Here is a 12,341-nt window from a genome sequence, read left to right as displayed (position 1 = left end):
CTGGTTTGTGATTACTACATATAATGTAGTCTGAAGATTTAAAACAAAGAACTACAGATAACAGAGACCAGGTGACATTGTCTTTCTGAACAAAACTCCATTTGCAAAGAAATTGAGGCAAACAATTGATAAGTGGGTCTTTATAAAGCTGAAACACTTCTTCAGGACTAAGAAACAATCAGCCAAGTAAAGAAGAAATGAATAGAACGAGAGATAATCTCTGCCAGTTCTACATCTGGCAGAAGATTAGTACTCAGAATATATAAAGAATTCTAAAACCAAAGAGTCCAAGAACCAAATTACCGTTTAAAAAACTGGGCCCTGTTCGGTCCCCAGCTCCGAAAAAAAGAACAAAAAAAAAAAAAAAACAAAAAACAAAAAACTGGGCCCTGAGACATAAACAGGGAGTTCCCAAGAGAATACATAAAAATGCTAATAAAATCTTGAAAAGTCTTTTATCATCCTTAGCAATCAGAAAAATGCAAACTAAAGCAACTTTGACATTTCATGTCACCCGGGACAGCATGCCTGAAATCAACAAAACAACTGACAACAAATTCTGTCAAGATCGTGAAGAAAGTAGATTTCCACTTTCACTCTTGAGAGGTAGCCACTCTGGAAAACAGGATGAAGAATCTTCAAAGAATTAAACTGTATCTGTCATATGACTCAGCTATACTACAAACTGGCATATGACCAAAGAACTGAACCTTCTGTTTCACAGATACTTGTTAACCATTGTTCACTGCTGCCTTCTTCACAATAGCTGAGAAGAGGGAACGATCCAATTGTCTTCAACTAATGACTGGAAAATGAACATGGGGTACATGTACAGTCTAATATCATTCAGCTGTAAAGACAAATGAAATCAGGAGATTTGCAGATAAACCTAGACAATATCTTGAGTGAGGTGATGCTTTCTATAAAATAAATTTCAATCTTAATTGCTGCTCTATTTGATAATTTAAGGTAATTAAGGAAAATGATATGTACAGATTAAACGAATTCATAGTTCAGCAAATCTGCTTGAATAAATGTAGCTACTTAATTCCAAACCCAAACAAGATGTAAATACTTCCTCGCTTCTGTGGATTCTCACTGCTCCTCCAGTCCTAACTCTGCCTTGGACGTCAGTGCTGTTCATATTCGTGCCTCTAAGTAAAATTGAAAGAGCAAGTTAAAGGAGAATATCATCTACTACCTATAATCCAGTTAGCAAAAGCTACTTCTTTAGGGAATATTCCTGAATGTAGTGCACTATTACCACATAGAGAGCTTGTGTTGTAAATTATTTTTATCTCATCTCACACATACTTCACATTTTTGACGTTTTCCCATTTTCTCTTACCACAAAGATTTAGGAACCACCAACATATCATGTAGTCTCTCTCCACATATTGACTCTTTAAAATATGTTCCGTGTATCAATGAGTTTTATGTAGTCTGTCTACATATGATGATGCTTTAAAATACATTCCATATGTAAATAAGGTTAGGCAGTATTATGTCCCCACATTGTACTTACTTCCAGTTGAGTTAAATGATAACTCCATTTAAACTCCATTAATGTGTACACGTAGAAGTAACATAATACAGTACATCAGGAAGCAGTAACTTTTAAAACAGCTTTTCCAAAGGCCTATAGTATTATCCTTGTCCCCAGATTCCACCCTCCACCTTGCCCTCTTATTGAACTCGGACTTTGAAACAATGTCGACTACAAGATGGACGACATGAACTTTACATTATGAAACGTGCATGAAATTTTAGGATAAAGGGCAGAATGTTCAGGTCTGAGCATCAAAAGTCTTTCTAGACTCATGTTCTAAATGCTTATTGTCCGGCTAGTTAGTCTATTTTGAGATATTGTATAAATATTAGGGCCTAAGCCCACCCACATTGTAGACTCCACCAAAGACAAGCACTCATCCTTTAACAGTTGAAGAATAACAAGCTGCGTGTGATTACCACAATTTCAAAGTCCATTTCTCTACTGTTGCATGCCTAGATCTTCTATATACTGAATGCTGTAACTAATGCTCCAATAAACATGCAACACTGTCTTTTTACTAGTGTTGAAGAGGTCTTTGTCAATTATTTTATTTTAATCTAGTATGTCCATAGTGAGCATGTGGTAACAATATAAATTTTGAGTTTGTTTGGTTTGGTGTTGGCTTTGATTTTTGAGTTTTGGGTGCTTATTGTTGTTGTTGTTGTTTTGTTGTTGTTGTTGTTGTTACTTTTGTTGTTGTTTTGCTGAAATGCATTGAAAGTGACTCTGTTTTATTATCATATAAAGAAAAAAGGATTATTGGGCCTTATGACTTGAAGGCCCTGTCTATGACTGATTGACTCTATGCCCAGTATAGAATATAATGGAGATATGACTGTATGAAAGGAAAGAAAAGCTCACATCATGGAAGACAAAATATGACAGAAAATGCCAGACAAACATATTTTAAAACACTTTTAATCTGCGCCTGAGAGAAGAACCAGTACTCCAGCCCCCCTCACCCCACCCATATCCAGACGGATTGACCCCCAGGAGTTCTGACAAGCCCAGGCTCACAGGTGAGTCCCCCACACTGGCCCTAATACCTGGACTAACTGGAACTTCAGGGGCCTAGAAGACACAGGACTTCTTGCCCTACCAAAGACATACCTTTCCAATCACATCTGTGCCAAGGAGCACAACCTGTGCTCCATCCATCCTCCCCATTCCTTTCACACTCGAGGCAACTTGACCTCTAGGAGTTCTGACACAACTACACTCATAGATAAGGCTCTCCAGACCCCCTCCCATACCTAAAACAGCCTGACCCAAGGATATGACCCAACATAACCAGGCTCATAGGAGGGATCATTTCCAGTCAGAGACAGCAAGGCCAGTTAACATCAGAGATAACAACATGGCAAGAAGCAAGCATAAGAACAGAAGCGACAGAAACCAATGCTACTTGGTAACATCACAAACCAGTTCTCCTACCACAGCAAACCCTGGATATTCTAAAAGCAAGATTCAGATCTAAAATCCCATCTAATGAAGATAATAGAGGAACTTAAGGAGGACATAAATAACTCCCTTAAAGAAATACAGGAGAGGACATACCTGAAATGAAAGTAAGACCAACACTTCTGCTCTGAGCTACCCACCTGGATCCCCCAGGACACACAAACACAGGAGCAGTGTGAGAGAGGACCCTTCTGGTTTCTGCCTGCACCAGAGCTAACCCAATCCCACTACTCTCTGTATCCAGATCTTTCTGGGAGGAAATGAGTCTACAGAAGTGTTGACACACAGGCTTACGGAAGGGCCAAGAACCTGTCAGAGACAGCAAGACCAGCTTAAACCAGAGACAACCTGATGGTGAGAGGCAAGCACAGGAGCCTAAGCAAAAGAAAGCAAGATTACTGGACATCATCAGAGCCCAGATTTCCCATGAAAGAAAATACTGGATATCCCAATATACCAGAAAAACAAGATTTGGATTTGAAATCACATCTTATGATGATGATGGAGGACTTTAAGAAGGACATAAATAACTCCCTTAAAGAAATACAGGACAACACAAGTAAACAAGTAGAAGCCCTTAAAGAGAAAACACAAAATCCCTTAAAGAATTACAGGAAAACAAAATCAAACAGGAGAAGGAATTAAACAAAACCATCCAAGATTTTAAACAAGAGAAACAATAAAGAAAGCACAAAGGGTGAAAACTCTGGAGATAGAAAACCTAGAAAAGAGATCAGGAATAATAGACCCAAGTATCACCAACAGAATACAAGAGATAGAAGGGAGAATCTCAAGGGCAGAAAATACTATAGAAAACATTGACACAACAGTCAAAGAAAATGTAAAACAAAAAGGCTCTTAACAAAAAACATCCAGGAAATCCAGGACACAATGAGAAGATTAAACCTAAGGATAATAGGAAAAGAAGAGAGCAAAGACTCCCAACTTAAAGAGCCAGTAAATATCTTCAACAAAATTATAGAAGAAAACTTCCCTAACCTACAGAAAGAGATGCCCATAAACATACAAGAAGCCTACAGAACTACAAATAGATTGGACCATAAAAGAAACTCCTCCTGTCACATAATAGTCAAAACACCAAATGCACAAAACAAAGAAAGAATATTAAAAACAGTAAGAGAAAAAGGTCAAATAACATATAAAGGCAGACCTATCAGAATCACACCAGACTTCTCACCAGGGACTATGAAGGCCAGAAGATCCTGGGCAGATGTCACACAAACCCTAAGAGAACACAAATGCCAGCCCTGGCTACCATATACAGCAAAACTCTCAGTTAACATAGATGGAGAAACCAAGACATTCCATGACAAACAAAATACACACAATATATTTTCACAAATCCAGCCCTACAAAGGTTAATAGATGGGAAACTCCAACACAAGGAGGGAAACACCTAGAAAATGCAAGAAAGTTATCTTCCTGCAACAAACCCAAAAGAAGAAAGACACACAAATGTAAATCCACCTCTAATGAAAAAAATAAGAGGAAATAACAATCAGTATTCCTTAATATCTCTTAACATCAATGGACTCAATTCCCCAATAAAAAGACAAAGACTAACAGACTGAATACATAACAGGACCCACCATTTTGCTGCATATAGGAAACACACGTCAGTGACAAAGACAGATACTACCTTAGAGTAAAAGGCTGGGAAAATTGTTTCCAAGCAAATGGTCCCAAGAATCAAACTGGAGTAGTCATTCTAATACTAAATAAAATCGACTTTTAACCAAAAGTTATCAAAAAAGATAAGGAAGGACACTTCATATTCATCAAAGGAAAAGTTCACCAAGATGAACTCTCAATTCTAAATATCTATGCTCCAAATGCAAGGGCACCTACGTACATAAAAGAAATCTTACTAAAGTTCAAAGCACACATTGCACCTCACACAATAATAGAGATTTCAATACCCCACCTTGTCAGTGGACAGATCATGGTTAGCAGTTTCAATTTCTTCCTCTGACTCTTAAAACACAAACAAAAGTGCCTTGTAAATAGGATGTAATTTAAGAGGTAAGGTATAATACTTTGGTTGGCATTATAGCTCTTGTAACTCTAATAGAATCCCATTAAAATAATGACTTAATTAAGGAGCAATCTAGACCTAGGCTAGCAACTCTGTGGTATCAGTCAACAGAATCCAGTCAAAATTGCAGTTTCCCAAACCTAGATGTGTAATTTCACTTTTACAGTCACTAACAGCTCTCAAACACATCAGAATTCTTGCTCAGGGGTAGAAGAGCTGGGAAATACAAGCTATCCGCCTTCAATTAATCTCAACATCCTGGGACTGCTTGCATTTGTGCTTCAAGCATTTGGTCAGTGTTGAGAACATGGGGCCTTCTATCGTCAAGAGAAGCTGATAATTGAGGCCTTTTCTGATATTAAAATCTCAGAATTATTACAAGATATAAATCTAAACGTGCCCAAAAGTGCCAGTATCTACAGTCCCTGCTTGTCTCTGAGATTATGTGAGCACATGAAAACTTTTTAGGAACTCTTCAGTGCTGATAAATAATAGAGTACAAAAAATGTAAAAGTGTCAAACAGTATTCTGATATAATGGTAGCACTGGTATTAAACTTAGAAAAAAACAAGACTTTTGACAATTTTAAAATCACAAAAAATAGAATAGGGACCTATATCAATGGATAAATTTATTGTTCTGAACTGATTTAATGCCAGAATAAGTAACTTCTTACATGAAAATGTGGATAAACGTTGGGGAAATCCTCTCACCACTAAAGTTTGTACAAGAAAGTTTCTACCATGTAGATTGACATCGCTATCACCATCATTAGCAGTATCAGTATTCTTGTGCTCACTAGCATTTCCTGAGCAGATTCTACAGGCCATGTACTCTGTATGTTTCTTTCTTTTAATTTAACTTTATTTCTTTACTTATTCACTTTACATCCTGCTCACTGCCCCCCTTCCAGTCTGTCATCCCTCCCACAATCTTTCCCCTATCCCCTCCTCCCCTCCCTCCCTGAATTAGTACACCCCCCATATTTCCCCCACCAGCTATACTTCAAATCTTCAAGTCTCTGTGAGGCTAGATGTTTCCTCTCCCACTGAGGCCAGCAGAGGAAGCCTAGCTAGAAGAATAAATCCCACGTACAGGCAACAGCTTTTGGGATAGCCCCGTTGCAGTTCTTTGGGACCCACGTGAAGACCAAGCTGCACATCTGCTACATATGTGCAGGGAGGTGTGTGTGTTTCTTTAAATCACTATACATGGTCAAAATGAGATTCTAATATGCAGGAAAAAATGTTTCCTAAAATAGCAAAAGCAGTGAGTCACACAGCCTGTCTCAGTCCCACGATTAGATGTAACATGATTAGATTATGATTAGAGTTGGATTATACTAAAATCCAACTCTGATCATAGTTTACACTGTGTACCTACATCTTGTTACTTGGGAAGACTACCTTGCCTCTGCTCCATCTGCAGCCCACATTCTGTCTCAACAGTGCCCTCTGGAGAATCAGTTAAACTGAAGTCACCAAGAAAGAAGAACGTGATAACATTGGTGCAGCCCTTATACTGAAAACTATCTACAGATCTAATGAGATATCCATAAAATTCCAATGACATTTTAAACCTAAGTAGAAAAATGTAACATTCATATGAAACCACAAAAGATTCCAAACACTCGAAGGAGTTCTAACAAGAACTAATGCCAGAAATATCACAATATCTACTTCCAAATGAAACTACAGATCCTTAGTAACAAAAATGTGTGTAACTGAAACACAGTTTCACACTGTGCCCAAGAACAAAAACACATGCTTTTAGTCACAATATTCTTGACATAAGATCTTATAGGGATACACGAGGAAAGCTCACGCGAAGTTCAAACAGCTCCTATCCTGAACACTTCTGCCTCAGAAGGAAGCTTAGAGTTCAGTGTCTCTAGAAAGACCAGTAGGGCAATTCTGCTGTATTTTAAGGATAAAAAGCTAACTGCCCACTTGGAAGCTTACAATCTCTACAAGATTAATCAAATAAACTGTGAAAATATCAAGAAAGCAAAAAAAAAAAAGGGAAACATTTACGGTACCAATCTTATTGAGTATTGTTTGACTCACTAGATCTTTGAAGCTATGACTTCTTTTCAAAACACTTACTTTTACTTGGTAATTATGCATCCTTGCTGCAGAGCATTTTAAAATACAGCAAACTTTACAGAAGAAAATATATAAACCCTGCAAACTCACCTCTAAAGGGTTACACTTGTTTGAAATATGCTTGTTCTCCTTATCAACACCTGGGAAACATAGGTTAATGTTAATTTGATAATGAAGATTGACGACAAGCTCACCATGGTGTCCAGTTGCTCCATCTCTAATACTAGAAGAGCTTATACTAAGATGGTTTCCAGGTCCAAAGAGTTATGAGCAGAGCATACACAACCCCCATGTCTGTGTCTTCTCTCCTTTCTCCAATAGGCTGAAGCTATAATCATTGAAACATTCCAGAACAGACTTGGAATCCGTCCCCCTCCAAATCCACTTATAAAACTGAAAACAGCTCCCGGTCTATGACGGCGGTGCCCAGACACTTCAGTCACTTCAACTGTGATTCTTAAAGGCAGTGGGAATTCTCCACATCCTCTACCACAATTCAGCAACAGTGGAGGATCAGAGAGGACAAGGCAACTGAGCGAAAGTCTGTTCTGTAAAACCATATCTTTCTTTACAGAACACGGATTCTTCTTTTTGTTTTGTCTTTTTTTCTTCCCCATCTTTATTAGCATAAGTATTTCTTATTTACATTTCGATTGTTATTCCTCTTCCCGGTTTCCTGGCCAACATCCCTCTACCTCCTCCCCCTCTCCTTCTATATGGGTCTTCCCCTCCCCATCCTCCCCCCATTACCGCCCTCCCCCCAACAATCACGTTCACTGGGGGTTCAGTCTTGGCAGGACCAAAGGCTTCCCCTTCCACTGGTGCTCTTACTAGGATATTCATTGCTACCTATGAGGTCAGAGTCCAGGGTCAGTCCATGTATAGTCTTTGGGTAGTGACTTAGTCCCTGGAAGCTCTGGTTGGTTGGCATTCTTGTTCATATGGGGTCTCAAGCCCCTTCAAGCTCTTTCAGTTCTTTCTCTGATTCCTTCAACAGGGGTCCCGTTCTCAGTTCAGTGGTTTGCTGCTGGCATACGCCTCTGTATTTGCTGTATTCTGGCTGTGTCTCTCAGGAGAGATCTACATCTGGTTCCTGTCCGCCTGCACTTCTTTGCTTCATCCATCTTATCCAGTTTGCTGGCTGTATATGTATGTGGCACATGTGGGGTAGGCTCTGAATGGGTGTTCCTTCTGCCTCTGTTCTAAACTTTGCTTCCCTATTCCCTCCCAATGGTATTCTTGTTCCCCTTTTAAAGAAGGAGTGAAGCATTCGCATTTTGGTCATCCTTCTTGAGTTTCATTTGTCTTATGGTGTAGACACATATTTAAAAAAAACTTATTAAATGTAATATCTGTAACTTCAGCACAAGTCACCAGGGGGTGCAAGTGTTGTTTAAATGCTCATCTCACTGGAGGGGATCTGGAAAGGATGACTATTATGCTACTTAAGAAATTCTGTGCTCAAGATTAAAACAGAGACTGAAGGAACACTCATTCAGAGCCTGCCCCACATTTGGCCCATACATATACAGCCACCCTATTAGACAAGATGGATGAAGCAAAGAAGTGCAGACCGACAGGAGCCGGATGTAGATCGCTCCTGAGAGACACAGCCAGAATACAGCAAATACAGAGGCGAATGCCAGCAGCAAACCACTGAACTGAGAATAGGTCCCCTATTGAAGGAATCAGAGAAAGAACTGGAAGAGCTTGAAGGGGCTCGAGACCCCAAAAGTACAACAATGCCAAGCAACCAGAGCTTCCAGGGACTAAGCCACTACCTAAAGACTATACATGGACTGACCCTGGACTCTGACCCCATAGGTAGCAATGAATATCCTAGTAAGAGCACCAGTGGAAGGGGAAGCCCTGGGTCCTGCTAAGACTGAACCCCCAGTGAACTAGTCTATGGGGGGAGGGCGGCAATGGGGGGAGGGTTGGGAGGGGAACACCCATAAGGAAGGGGAGGGGGGAGGGGGATGTTTGCCCGGAAACCGGGAAAGGGAATAACACTCGAAATGTATATAAGAAATACTCAAGTTAATAAAAAAAAAAAAGAAATTCTGTGCTCAGATATTTTGGAACATCTATACTGCCTTCCACAGTGGCTGTCCTAATTTACATCCCCACAAATACAGTATTGCAGGAGCCTTTTGAACAAGATCTACAGGGTAGGAGATGGAAAGTCTACATAGGGTATGAAAGAAAGAAAGAAAGAATATTTAAAGAAATGAAGGGAATAAGCAAGGGAAAGTGGAAGGAAGTAGGTGGAAAAGATTGATAAAAATAAATTAAAATGATATACGTACATGGAAATGTCACAGTGACAACAATTTCTTTCTGTGTTAATCTAAAATTATACATACACACACACACATCACATCACATTGGCTTCTGCACAACAAAGGAAATGGCTAACAGTAAAGAGCCCTCCTACCTTGGTAGAAAGTATTTCCAGGCCATACATCCAGGAAGAGCAATATCCAAAATATTTAAGAAACTCAGCTCAGTGAAAAGAGAGCGATGTGGTCAAAAATAAGCAGAGGAACCTACATTTGTGGTAGGATTTAAATGACTTTTGCACTTCAAGTTAAAAAGTGTATTTCCTTAGTATAATCATCTATTCATTGAATAAATTTTAAAACTTAGCACATTTAAATACAGCTGAGCATAGATTGGAAATAGAGCTTCAACTTTATATGAGATGGTCAGTCGCATGTCCCAGTCTCATTGAACAATGCCGAATTTTCTCCTTTCTGATCTGTCTCCCCAGAGCTGCTACTAAAACATGCTTTCATGGACAACATTGGCTCTTTTTTTTTTTTGTTTAATCTTTATTAACTTGAGTATTTCTTACTTACATTTCAATTGTTATTCCCTTTCCCGGTTTCCTGGCCAACATCCCTCTAACCCCTCTCCCTCCCCTTCCCTATGGGTGTTACCCTCCCCATCCTCCCCCAATTACCGCCCTCCCCCCAACAATCACGTTCACTGGGGTTTCAGTCTTGGCAGGACCCAGGGATTCCCCTTCCACTGGTGCTCTTACTAGGATATTCATTGCTCCCTATGGTGTTGGAGCCCAGGGTCAGTCCATGTATAGTCTTTGGGTAGTGACTGAGTCCCTGGAAGCTCTGGTTGATTGGCATTCTTGTTCATATGGGGTCTCGAGCCCCTTCAAGCTCCTTCAGTCCTTTCTAAGATTCCTTCAACAAGGGTCCCGTTCTCAGTTCAGTGGTTTAATGATGGCATTCGCCTCTGTATTTGTTATATTCTGGCTGTGTCTCTCAGGAGAGATCTACATCCGGTTCCTGTGAGCCTGCACTTCTTTGCTTCATCCATCTTATCTAATTGGGTGGCTGTATGTGTATGGGCCACATGTGGGGCAGGCTCTGAATGGGTGTTCCTTCTGCTTCTGTTCTAAGCTTTGCCTCCCTATTCCCTCCCAAGGGTGTTTTTGTTCCCCTTTTAAAGAAGGAGTGAAGCATTTGCATTTTGGTCATCCTTCATCAGTTTCATGTGTTCTGTGCATCTAGGATATTTCAAGCAGTTGGTCTAATAGTCACTTATCAATGAATGCATACCATGTGTGTTTTTCTGTGATTGGGTTACCTCACTCAGGAAGAGATTTTCCCGTTCCATCCATTTGCCTCTGAATTTCATAAAGTCATTGTTTTTGATAGCTGAGTAATATTCCATTGTGTAGATGTACCACATTTCCTGTATCCATTCCTCTGTTGAAGGGCATCTAGGTTCTTTCCAGCTTCTGGCCATTATAAATAAGGCTGCAATGAACATAGTAGAGCACGTGTCTTTTTTATATGTTGGGGCATCTTTTGGGTATATGCCCAAGAGTGGTATAACTGGGTCCTCAGGTGGTTCAATGTCCAATTTTCTGAGGAACCTCCAGACCTATTTCCAGAATGGTTGTACCAGTGTGCAATCCCACCAACAATGGAGGAGTGTTCCTCTTTCTCCACATCCTCGGTAGCATCTGCTGTCACCTGAGTTTTTGATCTTAGCCATCCTCACTGGTGTGAGGTGAAATCTCAGGGTTGTTTTGATTTGCATTTCCCTTATGACTAAAGATGTTGAACATTTCTTTAGGTGTTTCTCAGCCATTCAGCATTCCTCAGCTGTGAAGTCTTTGTTTAGCTCTGAACCCCATTTTTTAAAAGGGTTATTTGTCTCCCTGCGGTCTAACTTCTTGAGTTCTTTGTATATTTTGGATATAAGCCCTCTATCTGTTGTAGGATTGGTAAAGATCTTTTCCCTATCTGTTGGTTGCTGTTTTGTCCTAACCACAGTGTCCTTTGCCTTACAGAAGCTTTGCAGTTTTATGAGATCCCATTTGTCGATTCTTGATCTTAGAGCATAAGCCATTGGTGTTTTGTTCAGAAAATTTTCTCAAGTGCTCATGTATTCGAGATGCTTCCCCACTTTTTCTTCTATTAGTTTGAGTGTGTCTGGCTTAATGTGGAGGTCCTTGATCCACTTGGACTTAAGCTTTGTACAGGGTGATAAGCATGGATCGATCTGCATTCTTCTACATGCTGACCTCGAGCTGAACCAGCACCATTTGCTGAAAATGCTATCTTTTTTCCATTGAATGGTTTTGGCTCCTTTGTCAAAAATCAAGTGACCATAGGTGTGTGGGTTCATTTCTGGGTCTTCAATGCTGTTCCATTGGTCTATCTGTCTGTCTCTGTACAAATACCATGCAGTTTTTACCACTGTTGCTCTGTAATACTGCTTGAGGTCAGGGATAGTGATTCCCCCAGAAGTCCTTTTATTGTTGAGGATAGTTTTAGCTATCCTGGATTTTTTGTTATTCCAGATGAATTTGCAAATTGTTCTGTCTAACTCTCTGAAGAATTTGATTGGTATTTTGATGGGTATTTCATTGAATCTGTACATCACTTTTGGTAAATGGCCATTTTTACTATATTAATCCTGCCAATCCATGAGCATGGGAGATCTTTCCATCTTCTGAGATCTTCTTCAATTTCTTTCTTCAGAGTCTTGAAGTTCTTATTGTACAGATCTTTCACTTGCTTGGTTAAAGTCACACCGAGGTACTTTATATTATTTGGGACTATTATGAAGGGTGTTGTTTCCCTAATTTCTTTCTCAGCCTGTTTCTCTTTTGTGTAAAGGAAGGATACTGATT

This window comes from Rattus norvegicus, chromosome 1 (genome assembly GCF_021556685.1).
Source record: "Rattus norvegicus strain SHRSP/BbbUtx chromosome 1, alternate assembly SHRSP_T2T, whole genome shotgun sequence".
Classification (NCBI taxonomy): Eukaryota; Metazoa; Chordata; class Mammalia; order Rodentia; family Muridae; genus Rattus; species Rattus norvegicus.
The sequence above is the reverse complement of the archived record's forward strand: the minus strand, read 5'-3'. Positions refer to the sequence as shown.